This window comes from Henckelia pumila, chromosome 3 (genome assembly GCF_033568475.1).
Source record: "Henckelia pumila isolate YLH828 chromosome 3, ASM3356847v2, whole genome shotgun sequence".
NCBI lineage: Eukaryota > Viridiplantae > Streptophyta > Magnoliopsida > Lamiales > Gesneriaceae > Henckelia > Henckelia pumila.
Window position 1 is genome coordinate 103,161,357 of NC_133122.1, and position 16,384 is coordinate 103,177,740.

General features: G+C 35.4%; 1 pseudogene; it reads right to left on the minus strand.

Moving 5' to 3' along the window:
- Positions 1 to 3,690: 3,690 nt before the first annotated feature.
- Positions 3,691 to 9,361, minus strand: LOC140889276 (caffeic acid 3-O-methyltransferase 2-like; annotated as a pseudogene).
- Between the last annotated feature and the right edge of the window lie 7,023 nt (positions 9,362 to 16,384).

Genomic DNA, 16,384 nt, shown 5'->3' on the forward strand with positions numbered 1-16,384 from the left:
CACTTTCGGTTGTTTTTCTGTTGGCTGGCAGTTGCAGGTAGTTCTCCGATCAGGGAGGTTAGGTGGTGACCAAGGCTGGATATCAGGGTTGACAACTAGGTTTTGCATACCTGGTACTATTTATTTTAAGATTTTGCAGTTACCCTGATTAAGATTATTTTATTGATTAATTGCATGCTTAAGTTCTGATTAGTAGGTGATCACGTCTCGGGTCACTATAGTACGTATATGTGAACAGTACATGTATTTGTGTGTGTACTGTGTGTGCATGATGTGTGTGTGTGTGTGCATGTATGAGTGTATGCGAGTGTATGTGGATGCGTGAATATGTGTGTGTATGAGTTAGTGTGTACCGTGTAAGTTTAGTGTGTGTGTGATCCGTATTCTTGGCATATTCGAGTCCGTATTCGGGTCGGTTTTGCTTTGTTTTGGTTTGTGTGTGCGTGTGTGTGTTCTGTTGTGTGTGTGTTCTTGAATTGATAATTGAGATAAAGAAGCGAGGAAAAATATTTTATGACTTGTGGTAAAGTTACGACAGAGGTTGACAGCATGTTGGATAAGCCTTCGGGTCATAATGCCCCGCCACATGAGGTTGACGGAATGTTGGATAAGACGTTCGGGTCATAATACCCCTCCACGTGACGGAGTATTGGATAAGGTCTTTGGGTCATATTGCCCCTCCAAACCTAGATATCCTTGTATAAGCTTGATCAAGCGACCATTTATAAAGCAGAAGAAAGTTTCTGAGCCACATGTCACAAGAATGTCTAAGTCTTCTTTGCGATGTGTTTGATGTGAGGTTTGAATGTTTAAAGGAAGGGTTGAGGAATGTGTTCTTGTGTGTGTATGCTTGATTGTTTTAAAAGGTTTAAGAAGTGAAAGATGATGTTTAAAGTGCAATTTAATGTTATAGTGTTTTTTTACATATTTTTGTTACTACCAGATATTTTTTGTTGAGCCGTTAGGCTCCCTATACTTTATTGTTGCAGGTGATGAGGAGTAAGGTGGTGCTGTCTGACGAGAGGTGGTCAGTGTGTGGCAGCGCAGATCATGACCATGCAGCTTCCACAGATGGTTTTAAGAACAGTTTATGTATTGTTTTTTAGGCAAAAACTTGTGATTTTATTGACTGTACTTGTTTATTACAAGTCTAAACAACCACGAGAGAAACTCTTCATTCATCCGAACAAATGATAATTGGGAGGAAGAAGAAAAAACAACAATATTATGAGCTATAGAATTTGTCGTGCGTCGAACAAGAAGAATATTAGAGATTGAAGTTTCTTGCAACCTTTTTATGATCTCTGCAGCTTACATACCCTGGTAGCCCAGATCGTCCTGATCAGCCATGATTGCATGCACCGTCAATAAAAAAAATCCAAAGCCACCTGAACATTCTGAATCTCTTTTCATACATGAGCTTGAAACCTTCTAAGATAGTCAGAAGTTCACCATGAACCACCGAGAACGGTTGATTAATTTGTTTACCAAACGCTAGTAGGAGTCTCCTTTCCAGTCTCGTATGATGCCACCCACACTAAACCGATTAAGATTCACGTCCATGCTTGCATCAACATTCACTTTGAGCATGTGCTCAGTTGGCGGTACCCATTGCGTCTCTTTCTTACTTTTTAACTCCACATTAGAGCTGCCCAGCCTTCCAAACTACCCAACCATGCATAGCGAATTCCTCAAATTCAGATTCAGTCAAATTATATATATCCTTCATCCACATGCAGCAATCGAGCCCATCATCACCCTTAAATCCTTTCAACAGATTTGCAGAAGGTGTTTGTTTCCAAAACTTTTTTTATGGCCTCGCATCTGATCAGAGAATGGAAGTTGAGTCATAAGGAAAAGCATCTCACCAGTTACTTTTCCTGACTGTCAGATTATTTTCATATATGTATTGGGAGATTTATTTAGCTTACGCAGTATTTGAATATTTTGGTTGAGTAAAGTTACTGGATTTATGCCAGTTATTTTTAAAACGTAGTTTTATTTATTCACGTTATTTCCTACCCCGTTTATTATTATTATAATATATTATTTATTAAAAAAATACTCATAGAATTTAATTATTTATTATTTTAAGTTAAGAAAATAGAGGACGTTACATCTTTAAATATTTATAAGAAAGAATGTCCAATGTTTAAAATCTAGCTGGTGAGAATATTTTCCACAAATAGTGACCATGCACTAGAATGCACTATGCATGTGTCTTTGTCTTCTTTTCAAATATAATACAGATCTCACAAGGAAATTGTAATGTAGCTAGATATGAGAATACATACTTTAAAATTTTTTCAAAAACTTGTTTTTCATTAACTGAGTTGATTACGAACTCGATTGTTAAAAATTTGCTTGTGAGAACTGATCTGATTAGAAGAAAATACTCTCGCGCACTAAATTACACTCGAAACTTAGGCAGACTGAAAGTGACAATAAATAAAATTAAAGGCCACAAAAGATTTTTTTTATGGAAGTTCGAAACTAAAACTTCTACGTCTCCTCTTTTTCTGTTTTCAAAAATATTTCCACTAGAAGAATTTGATTTATATAATACTTTGCAAAAATCCAATCCAATTAACCATTGACTAAAACTCCTAGCAATACAATCTCAAAATCAGAACACTTTCTGATATAGTTACAAAAAAAATAAATGCCATTTTTTTTTATCTTTGAAGCTTGACTGTGTATCACAATTTGATGGCTGAATTTGATCTGATATATCAATAAGCGCGTGATAGTAGCTCGAAGTATTCGATCTGGTTCTTTGCTTGAGTGAAGTTTGTAAGAGCTTAAGGAACACTTGTTTGCTTGATGATTCAAAAGTTCAAGGAGCTGCTACTGCGTACATCTTCAAGTATTTATAGGAGAGAATGTCCAATGTTTAAAAATCTAACCGATGAGAATATGTTCCACAAATAGTCGACAATGCACCAAAATTCACCATGTGTCTTTATCTTATTTCCAAATATAATACAGATTGTACGAGGCAATTGTAATGTAGCTAGATATAGGAATAACGTCTTTATTCTCTATGTTTTTTTTTTCAAAAACCTAGATCAATCTTAAATGAAGGTAGGAATGAAGTTCGATTGTAATAATTGATCTATTCTGGATTTTCTGAACTGATCTGGTTGTGTGAACTAATCTGGAAATGAAGATCGATCTAGAAGGATCCTAGTTCTGTTCAGCAGAATGTTTGGTTCAATAAAATTACTAATATAATAAGAGATATCTTATCATTTTAGTTAGAGATCAAATGCTTATAAGACCAATTTAATAAAGATTGAATGCGTTCTTGGTTTTGTTCAGCATTTCATCTGGTCTGCTTGAACTTGTTCTAGTAAAAACACTTTTGTGTTAGCACAAAAACTAAGATTTTGTCTTATCAAATGGATTCTTTAACAGAAAGCACTTGTTGTAGCGATGATAATGTGAAGTATTTGGAACAATATAAATGAAGTGGTTTGAAATGACAAAAGTAAATATGCAGCCATAATATATCAATTATAGCTTTTGGATCTTCATTCACAATGACATACAACACAATATTAGCGTTTCATGTTCGTAAGTGAGATTCAAGAGCAACAGAAAATACAAAGTTTTATTTTAGAACAGAAATTATGTTTACCAATATTACATATTTATTTATTTATATAATATTAATATATCTATTTATTTTTAAAACTCCAAAGTGCAGAGCGGGGGAGCACAACAAACTGTTCGAGATTCTTTGAATCCAGCTTGCTTTGGCAATGCATGAAATTCCTTTTCTGTCCTCTCCTTCCCACCGGGAGTACACGCTAGCATAACCAAATCAATTTGGAAATTACATTTAAGCCGCCCATCGTTTGGGTTCTCTGGAAAGACACGCTCCACAACACTATTTTTTCATTATTGAGAATTGTTTCATGATATCTCTTCAATATTTTTATGCAATGTGTGTCGCTCCAGTCATGAAGGATCCACTGTGGATAAAGATATATGATAACAAAAAGAAATTCAATATTTTTATGCAATTTTTTTTTTCATTTTTAAAAAAATAATCATAAGATATAATGGAAAACTTGCGTTTTATAAATCTGGTGGAATGTGAATATTTTGTTAATATAATTTATGTATTGAATAAAATATATTTTATTCTAATAATAATATTTTTGAACAGTTTTAAATAATTTAGGAGGCAGAAAATAGTGATAGGCCAATAAATGCCTTTGATGACATAGAGTTTCGACTTTGAATTTTTTAAGCCAATATCGTTATGGTATGTAATCCGCCTTCAATTTGTGAATTTTTTGAGTAATTACTAATTATATATACCTAAATTCTATTTTAGAACCTTCGGAAAAAAAAATGTATATTAGAACTAAGTTTTGCTCTTCCCTGCAAGGGAAAAACCTCTTGTTTATATACAAACACACACACACAGGTATATATGATATAAAATATATATAAAATAAAATCGTTTTTGCATTTAAATAAAAGAGTAGAAGTTTTTGCAAAAAATAAAATAAAATAGTAGGTTTCACCGGCATACCAAAATATTTAAAATAAGATATTTAACTTTGATATAGGATTTTTTTTGAGCCAGAAAAAACTTTCATTCAAAAGTTTCTCAAGTCCATTTTTACAACAGATGAGATACACAAAAGAATTGCATTCTCAAAAGCCAAGTTGTTCCCAGATAATAAACACAATCGAGCTAAAAGTCTGCCACTCTGTTCGATGTTCATGGACTGTGTTGCACCCATTTTCTGTGATTGTAAGAGCAAAGTAATCTAATGTGCCTGGCAATAGGTTCCTCCATCGAGAATGGTTCCTCCTTGTAGACAACCTTCACAGCAGCTAGAGCATCCGACTCTATTGTCCAGTTCGTCCAACCAGTACTCATGGCCTTCAAAATTCCTTCTCTAATTGCCATGAGTTCAGCAATAAGAGGAGTGAATTTGCCTTTGATTATTCTACCCTCCGCGATTAATGTGTGCCCATTCGCATCTCTCCCAACAATGCCAATCCCAAAGTGTTCAGAAGATTGAAGAACTGCTGCATCGACATTAATTTTCAATTCACCCACAGGCGGCGGCTTCCAGTAAACCATCCTTTTAATTCGGCTAACCATCGGCTGATAATTATGCGGAGTGGAATTAAACGCCTCACCGATGCTCGAAGCTCGGGCTATGATATTTGTAGGCGATTGGGAGATTCCTTCAAAGATCAAGCGATTACGATTTAACCACAAGCCCCAACATATTAACAAAAACTTTTTCAACTTTTAATGTTGTGCTTGTTCAAATATCCAGTGAAATAGATCTCCAAAATCTCTCCCCATAAAGACGCTCAGTGAAGGCCAAAACTCAGTCAACTTCCAAACTTGTCTAGCAAATTTGCAATACCAAAAAACATGAATGATATCTTCCGATATTGAGCCACATCTTGGACAACTTACTTCCACTTTTATACCTCTTCTATGAAGATTGAGATGTACTGGTAAAGCATTGAAAATAAGATGCCAAATATGAATTTTTACCTTGTTAGGAATCTTCATTCTCCACATCTTGCAAAGACTGTTTGTAAGACCACAATTCATCCCAAGGCTTGTGCCTTCCTCGCACGTCATAGCTAATTGGTAGCCCGATTTGACCGTGTACTCACCATTTTTAGTATAGTGCCAAATTATTTTATCAGCCCCTTCCTCTCTATCAATTGGAATTAGTAATACCCCCTCCTGATCCACCTCCCAAAGCGAATTAGCCACCTTAGTCCAGTCCCATTCACCTCCATTCGTCATCAAATCTCCTACATTAAGGTGCAATATATTCTGGTTAGCGGTTGTTATAGGCTTGAAAGATCTCGGTCTTAACAACCAAGGCTCGTTTAACACGGAAACCTTAGAGCCCTTCGCAATTCTCCATCTCACTCCACGCTGAAAAAGATTTCTACCCCAAAGAATACTCCTCCAAGTAAAAGAGGGGTTATGTCCGAGTGTTGCTTGTAGGATTGTTCCATTTGGGTAATATTTCTTTTCAAATAACTTGCTCGCAAGAGAGTTGGGATTGGTAAGAAGGCGCCAAGCCTGTTTAGCCAATAATGACTGGTTGAAAGAAATTAAATCCCGGAAACCCAACCCACCTTGAGCCTTGTGACGACACAGCAAATTCCATTTCCTCCAATGAATCTTCTTTTCATCCCCCTTTGCCCCCCACCAAAATTTTGTTATCATTGTCTTAATCCTCTTGCATAGAACTGCTGGTATCTTGAAAATACTCATGGTGTAAGAAGGGATAGCTTGTACCACAGCTTTAATCAAAACCTCCCTTCCTCCAGCCGAGAACAATTTGCTTTTCCAACCCTGAAGCTTACGCCAAACTTTTTCTCTAAGGGCATCAAACATCCGTTGTTTACTATGCCCCGTAAAAGACGGAAGTCCGAGATAGACATCAAAAGATTCATTACGGTGCATATTTAAACAAGAGAAAATAGTATTCTTCATGTCATTAGAAGTATTGGGACTAAAAGTGATGCATGATTTGTGAAGATTGATACACTGTCCCGAAGCATATTCATAAATTCGTAAAATGTTCCGAATGATAATACTTGTATCGCGATCAGAGTGCCCAAACAATAAAGTATCATCGGCAAAGAAAAGATGAGAAATCACCGAGGCATCTCTAGCACATCTTAATCCTTTGAAATCTCCCACCAGTGCACTTCGCTTCAGAAGAGAAGAAAGGGCTTGTGAGCAAAGTAGAAATAAGTACGGGGACAAAGGAGGTTTGTAAAATATAAAATTTAATTGTTAAAGGACATTTTCAAAATTATGAAAAGACTTCACCAACATATAGCATCAAGGTGTGCTGTTTTAATTTTTAGGATAATGACATGTATACATAAAATGCTATATAGAGAGTTACACGTTATATTAAATCAAGAAATTATCCAAAAACTTTTTTAAAAATAGTTTTTTTTAAACTACAATTGTTTGTCTTGTTAAAAAAATGTTATAAGAAAAAAACTTTTTTTAAACTTTTTATTATTTTATTGTACATTTTAAAAGATTCACGTTGAGAATCTTAATTATATGCTATAAAATTTCAATAATATTTATAATTCTAATTTAATATTTTTTCCTCAAAAAATTTTTCCGTACTTGACCGATCAAGTTGAGTTATTTGAAAACAGTAAATTATAATTTTTTTCAAAATATTTGATAAAAAATATTGTGATCTTTCAGTGATTGCATACAATGGTATATATATATATATATACATTGAATTCTATTGTTTTCAAATAACTCAGTTTGATTGGCGAAGTATGGAAAAAAATATTCGAGAAAAAAATATTAAACTAAAATCATAAATATCATTCAAAAAGTAAAAAAAATTCTCATGATGTATAATTATCTCAACGTAAATCTTGTGAAACTGAATAGGGGTATCAATTTGGGTGGATCGGATGAGTTTGGATTGTGTTGATGGCAAGGAATATATTGCCAAAAAATTTCTCAACCCGAATCCAAATAAATCTGAAAATAACCAAATCAAACCAGCCTGAACCCGACTAATCCAATCAACCCAAACCAACCCGATTTTATTTTTGATTTTTGTTTTTTTAAACAAAATAATTAAATACACATTGTAATAATCAATATATTATGATTTAAATACATAATAACAAAGTCTCTCTTATATATCATTTAATTATTAAATTTTAATTTTAAAAATTTAAAACATAATTATTAAACAAAATAAAAAATTATTTTTAAAATCAAAATTTTAAAAATTATTATGTGATGATAATATATGATACAATATATAATATTTTTCTTTCAAATATATAATATATATAAAAATATAGTCAACATTTTTAAATTCTATAAATCATGAGTTTAAAAAAAATTGGGTCATTTCGGGTTGACCCAGATCTCTAACCCAACCCGATTAATATTTTTGGGTCAAATTTTGGGTCCAACCGGACCTGATCCGAACTCAAAAACCTCAACTCTAATACGATATTTTTTTGTTCGACTCGGGTCGTGTTCAATTTTAATACCCCTAAAACTGCAAAATAAATACTAAAATAAAATAATAATAATTTCATTAAAAAAATTTGAACAAGACAAACAATTGTAGGTCGAAAAGCAAGAAATTTTAAAAGAGTTTTTTAATTGAGATACTTTTTTAATTAAATAGAGTCTGTAACCTTTTATGTAAGAGTACTCTATGTACACATAACAATAAAACGTGAATAAAAACAACTTAATTACCTTCATGAAAATGGCATCTCCTTTGGGAACACAAATGAACATGTCTCCACCAATGTGCTCCACGCCTGAATATATGAAAAAAAGCCGGCCAATTACTCAAGTTTTACGTCAATCAACCATCTACTTCCCATTCACTTTATAAAAATACATACACACACACACACACACACATATATATATATATAAGATGGTGCGTTTTGAATAACATGTGGCAAATCAAAATTAATTCCCTTTATAATTGGATTCTTGGATAGGATCATGTGCAGTGAAACCCCGATTCCACCTCCCACATCCACCAAAGTACCCAGACCTTTGAATCCCTCATACTTCTCAACTATTTCTTTCATCAAAATCGTCGAAGAATTGGACATGGCTAGGGCTGACATACCGTACCGAAATATCGGAATTTTGGTATATCGTACCGAAATTTTTTCGATATACAGACATTTTTTCATTATACCGAATTTTTTTCGATATCTATACGATATCAATATGGATTTTTTCGTACCAAAGTTTCGAAATTTTACTATCGGTATCGGTTTGAATTTTTCTCATACCAATATTTTTAGTAAGGTATACCGAAAAATCATCCTTAGACATGGCACTATTAAAAACCTTATTATATTTAGGATCTGTGTGCGCGTACTCGAACATGTTCATCTTATGTGATTTGTCGAAAGCAACAACTCCTCCCTCCAGAATTGTATCTTTCAGTTGGTACTTATATATATATATATATATATATATATAAATCCAAACAATTCTTAATGATTAATATTTATATGCATATATATAATTGATTTAATTTGGTATGGTAATATTCGAGCATCCACCGTAAGCACTTATGAGTTGACGTCCTGTTATATCCAATAGGTATTGGAAATGCACTACGTACCTTAATTAGTAGATGTTCACATGCATATTTATATAAAATATAAACAGAAAGTAGTCATATATTATATATTTTTACGTATTAAAGGATACTTGCCAAGTCTCCGAGTGAACCTTGTCTAGGTTCATGAACAACAAAGGGGCCAGAGAAACTCCATCATCATCCTTGGTGTAGAACTTGCCGCTAGACGCCGCCATCGGGCAGCGTCTTCACTTTGCAATTCAAAATTTTCACTTTATTATTATTATTATTATTGCTATTATTGTGTACGCGTACTCAAACATGTTTATTTTATTATTATTATTATTATTATTATTATTATTATTATTTAGACGTGGGAATCCGCAGCCGCTACTTTTAGACGTGTTCAATTTTTAAAGATTCAGGATTTGATTATTTTATTGTCATTTTTTATTGAAAGGTTTTAAGGATTTCAAGTATTTAATCTTTTTAATGTTTATTTCAGTTCGATATTGTTGTGAGGATTCGTCGATTATTTTCAAATATATTTTATGTACGTAGTTTGTTTATTGTAACTCACATTTTATCATCCTATTTAAATGTTACTAGTAGGTTTTGACGTGTCGTATTTTAATTCGTTTTGACTGTAGGATTGCATCTGTGTTTCAAATATTTTGTGCGTGATGGACTCACGAAATTATATTGTTATTATTAGATTTTGAATTTCATTTTGTTTTAGTGTGACACATCCCCTGCATTGTTTAAAATTTTGAAACATTTCCCCTCCAGTTTTCCGCAACTATTTTAGTAAATGTTTAAAATTCGTGACGTCACACAACATATCGACAAAGTTATGCATGCCTAATCTAAAGAGAAAAAGTAGAAAAATCGTTTGCATTTGAGGACCTCAATTGTACTTATTCGCTGGCTAGCACTTCAAGGTTTGCCATTAGAGGTAATGATGAATATTTATCTTCATCTAATAGTGGGAATTTTATTGAACTAGTGAAGGCTTTTGCAAAAATGAGTACAAAAATTGATGAAGTTGTACTTGAGAATGCTAAAAAAAATGCCCAATATATTGCTCCAAAAATTCAGAAAGAGATTTTGTATATTATGGCCAATAAAGTGCGACAAATGATTCGTGAATAAATTGGAGATAAATGTTTCTGTATTCTTGTTGATGAAGCACGAGATATATCTAAAAGAGAGCTAATGACCTTTATCTTGAGGTTTGTGAATAATCATGGGATTTTGATAAAAAAATTTCTTGACATCAAAAGTGTTAGTGATACTACCTCATTGAATCTGAAAAAAAATATATTAAATGTTCTTGTTTATCATGACCTCCAGGTTAAGAAAATTAGAGGCTAAGGATATGATGGTGCTAACAATATGTGTGACGCATGGAATGGACTTCAGACATTATTTCATAGAGATTGTATGTATGCATATTATGTTTATTGTTTTTGTAACGCCCCGTTTTATCTTAATTGAGATTATTTGAGATAATCAGAGTTTTTAGAGTTCAAGAGCCGACTTGATTTTGATCAGAGTTTATTTTGTAAATTTTGGAAATTTCAGGGACTAAAACGCAAATAGTGAATTTTATATATTATCTACTCACCTTTTGACTTTTCTCCTTCATTCTTCTTCTTCCCTAGCCAGCTTCCCCTCCATTGTTACGCCCCAACACATTTCTCAAGCTTTGTGGTTTCGATTTTCGGTCGATCCGTCCGTTGGAATTTAATTCTGAAGGCAGATTAGCGATCACTGCAGCGAGAGCTCCGTTATATCGTAAGTTTTTCTACGATCAGATACGTTCTATTTTTTGGATGTTGTTAGAATCGTTTGAGATTCGAGTATGTTGTTCTTGGCAGAGTTTTGATCGTTTATTATCTGTCGGTTTAGAAATAGAGCGACGTTCAGAATTGTTTTGATTTTTGGAAGCCTTGTTCGAAAATTTGGAGTATGAGATTGATGGGTTTGCTTTGTTGTTGTCGTTTTGGGCATCGATATGAGTTGATATCGATATTGAACTGCTGTTTGCGTTTTCGGTTTGTTCAGTTTATAGCTATTATACTGTCGGTTTGAGTTTTGAGATTTTGAACTGTTTTGAGTTGTTGAACTTTGGGTTGTTAGTTTGATCGTTGTTGTTGATCATCTATTTGTATCTGAACAGTTTCATTTGAAGTTGTCAAGCCAGGAGTTAACATCATTTGATCGTCAAGAGTTGGACGAAGAACGGTAAAGAGATTTTCTTTCAGCCGTTGTTGTTGTTTAGGTTGTATAGTTTTTGATACAATCTTTTGTTGTAGCTTTTCCAGAGTTGGAACTACTTGCATTGAAAGGTAAAAGCAGTCATTGTTAGCGGGATAGCATACTTGGGACAGTTGGTTCTCGAGTTTCCCTTAAAAATCACATACTTGCATCTATACTTGTTCTAGCATGTGGAACTCGTATTTTGTTGATTGATTGAGCTTTTGTTATGTGGCTTATGTCTTATGCTTTCTTATGCATTCATCTTGAGCCAACTTTGATTTCAGCAGGCAGAACAGCCCTTTTTGTTTAGACATTTTGGGGGCTATACTGTGAGTGGCCTGGGTGTAGAGGTTCACCTAGAGTCAGTATACTCCTTATAGTCGCACCAAATTCTAGGGGAGTGGGATACGTGGCACCACCTCGATTGGGAGAGTCGGTGAGTTGTTACGTGATCTCATCCTCGGGATCCCAAAAGCACATCAACAATCCCTCGTTTATCAGAATTGATATCCCGATTTAAAGACATGCATTTCATTACGTTGATATTGATTGCGTGTTGCCTTGGAAGCATGTTTATTGATTGCATTACTTGTTATGTTGCTTTTATTGGGAGTATCTTTCTCACCGGTTTATCCGGCTGTTGCTTTGTTTTGTATGTGTAATTGGTAACAGGTGGGGTAGGATCAAGTCAGCGAAGACCTGGTTAGCAACAAGAGGGAGAGTTAGTCGTGGGACTTGGTTTAGAAGTCGTATTAGCATGACAATCTAGTTTATGTTTTGAAGCGTGTTTAGAACTCGAACTGGGATTCGAGGTTGTCTTGCATGTGTTTAGAACTTGTTATGTTTTATATTCGGCTTGTAATAGCTAGCACCGATGCATGTTCTATCCTGTCGAGTAGTTGAACAACTCTATTAGTTCTTGTATTGTATGTTGCTGGATTTGTGTACCAATGCATGATTATGTTGTTTGGGTGATGATTGTTGCACTCTCCTGAGCTTTAAATATACTTTGGATTGTTTTTCGAAGCAGGAACAACAGGAGTAGCGCGCCCGCGCGGCCTGCGCCCCCCGAACAGGGCGCCATGCGCGGCCGCGCCTCTGGAGGGCGCGGCCGCGCGGCATTTCCTGTTTAAAAAAAATGTTCTTGGATTTTAATGCTTGCTTGTTAGTTTACTCCTTGATTAGATTTTTAGAACCGAGGTCTCATATTAAGTAGTATCAGAACGTTAAGATTCTTGGTCGAACTAGAAGAGAGGGGTAGTTCGAGTCCGTATGTATTGGCTCCTCGCATGTGTTGAGTTCTTTAATTGTTTAATTAATATCATGCGAGCATGCTTTATTAATTGAGAATTAATTGAATTACATGATTTTGTGATTTAATTTATAAAGTATTAACTACTTGAGATATAACTGTTTTTGTTATCGGCGGGTATCCGATTTTATGAGAGGTTGTTAAGGGTACCATTTGCAGTGATTGAGATATCTTGTGTCCTAACCTTTGATTATCATATGGGTCCTCGTCGAGTGATTAACAGAAACCCACCGCCAATTATTCCTACGACTGAGCAAGCTAGTACTGAAACTGTTCAGATGGATGTTACAGCGACGCCTATGGAAACCTTGCTGAAGAGGTTTCAGTCGTTTAATCCGCCTTTGTTGCTAGGTACCGAGAATCCGGTTGACTGTGAAAGCTGGTTGGACGACATTGATCAGTTTTTCGATTCCCTTGATTACTCTGACGACCGCCAAACAAGGTTAGTCATTCATCAGCTTCGTGTTGTTGCTAAGAACTGGTGGATCACGACGAAGAGATCCATGGAGAATCGAGGTACAGTTGTTGATTGGTCTCTTTTCAAAACTAAGTTTTATAAGCGGTTTTTCCCTGTTTCGTACCGAAAGGACAAGGGAGCCGAGTTTGCCAATCTGAGGCAAGGGAATCCGAACATTGAGGAGTACGTAGCCAAATTTGACAGTTTGCTGCATTTTGCACCACACATTTCCGACAATGAAGAAGCCAAAGCCGATCAGTTCGTCAATGGCTTGAATCCCAACATCTTCACTTTGGTAAACACTGCTAGGCCTGATAACTTTGCGGATGCCATGAATCACGCAAAGGGAGCTGAAGCGGGTTTGTGGAGACAGAGAGGTAATCAGATGGTACCTCAGCAGCAGAGACAGTCTCAGAACCAAACGTCTCAGTATCAGAATCAGCCACCTCAGGATCAGAACCAGCAGTAGAGGTATGAAGGTGGAAGCAGTGGGGAAAACTGAAAGGATCAGTACAAAGCAAGAGGGAAACAGTTCAAGAGGTAGGGGAACAGTTCTTCTAGTTCCAGTGGTTCCAAGCAATTCGGTTCAGGACAGAGTTCTGGATCATCACCTTTGTATTGCAGCAAGTGTGGGGGTAGACACTTATCCAACCAGTTTGTAGGAGTCTTTGGGAACTGCAATACCTGTCAGCAACCGGGACACTTTTCGAAGGTGTGCCCTCAGCATAATAGAGATCGAGCTCAGAGTGGGAGTTCATATAGACCTACAGCACAGCCTGAGAGACAGTCTTCTGCAGTTCACTCTTTCCAGCCACAGCAGCAGAAAAGACAGGGAGGTAACTCTAGTGCAGCCTCCGAGACAGCAGACACGAGTCTTTGCTTTGACAGAGGATCAGGCTCAGGCAGCACCAGATGATGTTATAGCAGGTAACTGTTCGATTTTCGGTTATTCTGCTCATGTTTTGATAGATACAGGTGCTTCCCATTCCTTTATCTCTGAGAAATTTGTGTTGTTGCATGCTTTGCCTACTGAGTTGTTACCTACTATAGTAGTTGTTACTTTACCTTTGGGTGGAGAAATTGTTTCTGTCAGATTAGTCAGGAACTGTGAGCTTTGTTTTGAAGGGAATTTTTTAGAATTCGACTGTATTGTACTTGGGCTATCAGATTTTGATTTTATTGTTGGTATAGATGCTTTAACCAAGTACAGGGAAACAGTCGATTGTTTTCTAAAGGTTGTCAGATTCAGACCTGAAATGGCAGATGAGTGGAAATTCTTTGGTAAGGGTTCTAGATCTAGAATTCCTTTGATTTTAGTGTTATCTATGACTCATTTGTTACAGAAGGGTGCAGAGGGATTCTTGGTTTATGCCGTTGATGTATTGAAATCTAGCCCAACATTGGTTGATATACCAGTGGTTAGAGATTTTGCGGATGTGTTTCCGGAAGATATTCTTGGATTGCCGCCTATTCGAGAGAACGAATTCAGCATCGATTTGGTGTCAGGTACTCTGTAACGCCCCATTTTTATCTTAATTGATGTTATTTGAGATATTAAGTGATTTCAGAATTCGAGAGCCGATTTTTATTAATCAGGGACCTTTTGCAATTTTTAGAAATTTTAGGGACTAAAACGCAAAAAGGAGATTTGTTATAACTTAGAGACTTGACTAAGTCTTCTTAATTTCCTCCCTTCCTTCTCCAAGTCGCCTATCTCCATTGAAGGCGAGAGAAAAGCTTCCAAGCTCTTGTGATTTCGATTTTAACTCGATCCGTCCGTTGGAATTTGATTTGAAGTAGATATCTGCGATCACAGCATCAAGTGCTCCGTTTGGAAGTAAGTTTCTCTTATTTCTAAGAGGTTTGAATTTTTGGATGGCTTTAGAATTGATTGATATTCGGAGAGGATGTTCTTTAGGTTGCTGTGATAGTATATCTAAGACGGTTCGGAGATATATCGACGATCGGATTTGATATGATTTTTCTTATGATTTTTGAAACTTAGATTTTTGAGATGTGTTGGGTTTGACTTGGAAATGATGTTAGATGATTGGTTTGAGTATTTAGAATTGATATTCTTCTGTCTACAATTTTGGTTTGATCAGTTTATAGCCGTTATGCCGTCAGTTTGAGTTTCGGAATGTCGTTTCTATTGATTTGATTATACCGAGTTTGATGAGGTTTTGCTATCGATTTTGATCTTGTGACTTCTACTGTTAGATTGATTCGAAGTCCTTGGAGTTGCGAGATTGCAGCTTCGATCAGTTTGGAAGATTGAGCTGGTATAGTATCGACTTCTTACTTATCGATCGTAGAACTTGAATAGATATTGAATTGAGATTTGTTGTTTTACAGATTGAAGATTGTGAACGACAAGAAGGTATAAGATGACTTTGGAATGAAATAGGACGATTAACTTGAATCCGGATTGATTCGGGTGTCCTAGAAGAAATCACTTATTGCATGTTTATATGCTTATTTGAACCTATGATTGAATTGATAATTGAATGCATGAGATTTCATATGCATTCATTTTGAGCCGATTGATTATTCATTTTGAATTAAACGATCTGGAGATTATAGTTGAGTGGCCTTGGTAGGTGATTTACTACAAGTGTCGATTAACTCACTGTAATGCCCTAGAGTCTAGAGGATTAAAATATACCTCATCCACCTCGAAAGGGGAGTTCGGTGTGATTGTTGGATATTTTAACCTCGGGATCCCAAACCGAAGAAAGAAAGAAGAATTCCTTTTGATTATCTGAGTCTGATAATCCAGAAGTTTTAAAGTCATGCGTATCATTTTAATTCCGCAATTGAATGAATTACTTGAGGTATATGTAGAATTTGATTATATATCATGTTTTGATATATTATGTGATATTGTATGCTAGTCTCTTTAACTGGGAATATTATTCTCATCGGATTATCTAGCTGTTGTCTTTTTTTGCATGTGTACTTGGCAACAGGCGGGGCAGGACCGAGTCAGAGGCAGCATGACTAGATGGTTGAGAGGATAGAGTGAGGCTTGGATGTTAGGAGTAATTTATGTATTCGAACTCCTTTTTGTATTGAATAAGTCCGAACTAGATGGATTTTTATGCATGTTATTTTGTGAGGATTGTATAACTCTAGACCTAATCCTTTGTATCTTATTGATTGGGATTTTATGTTATTATTTTATGGTTTGAGTTGAGTTGGAATTGGAGAAGAAAAACCAAAATTTTC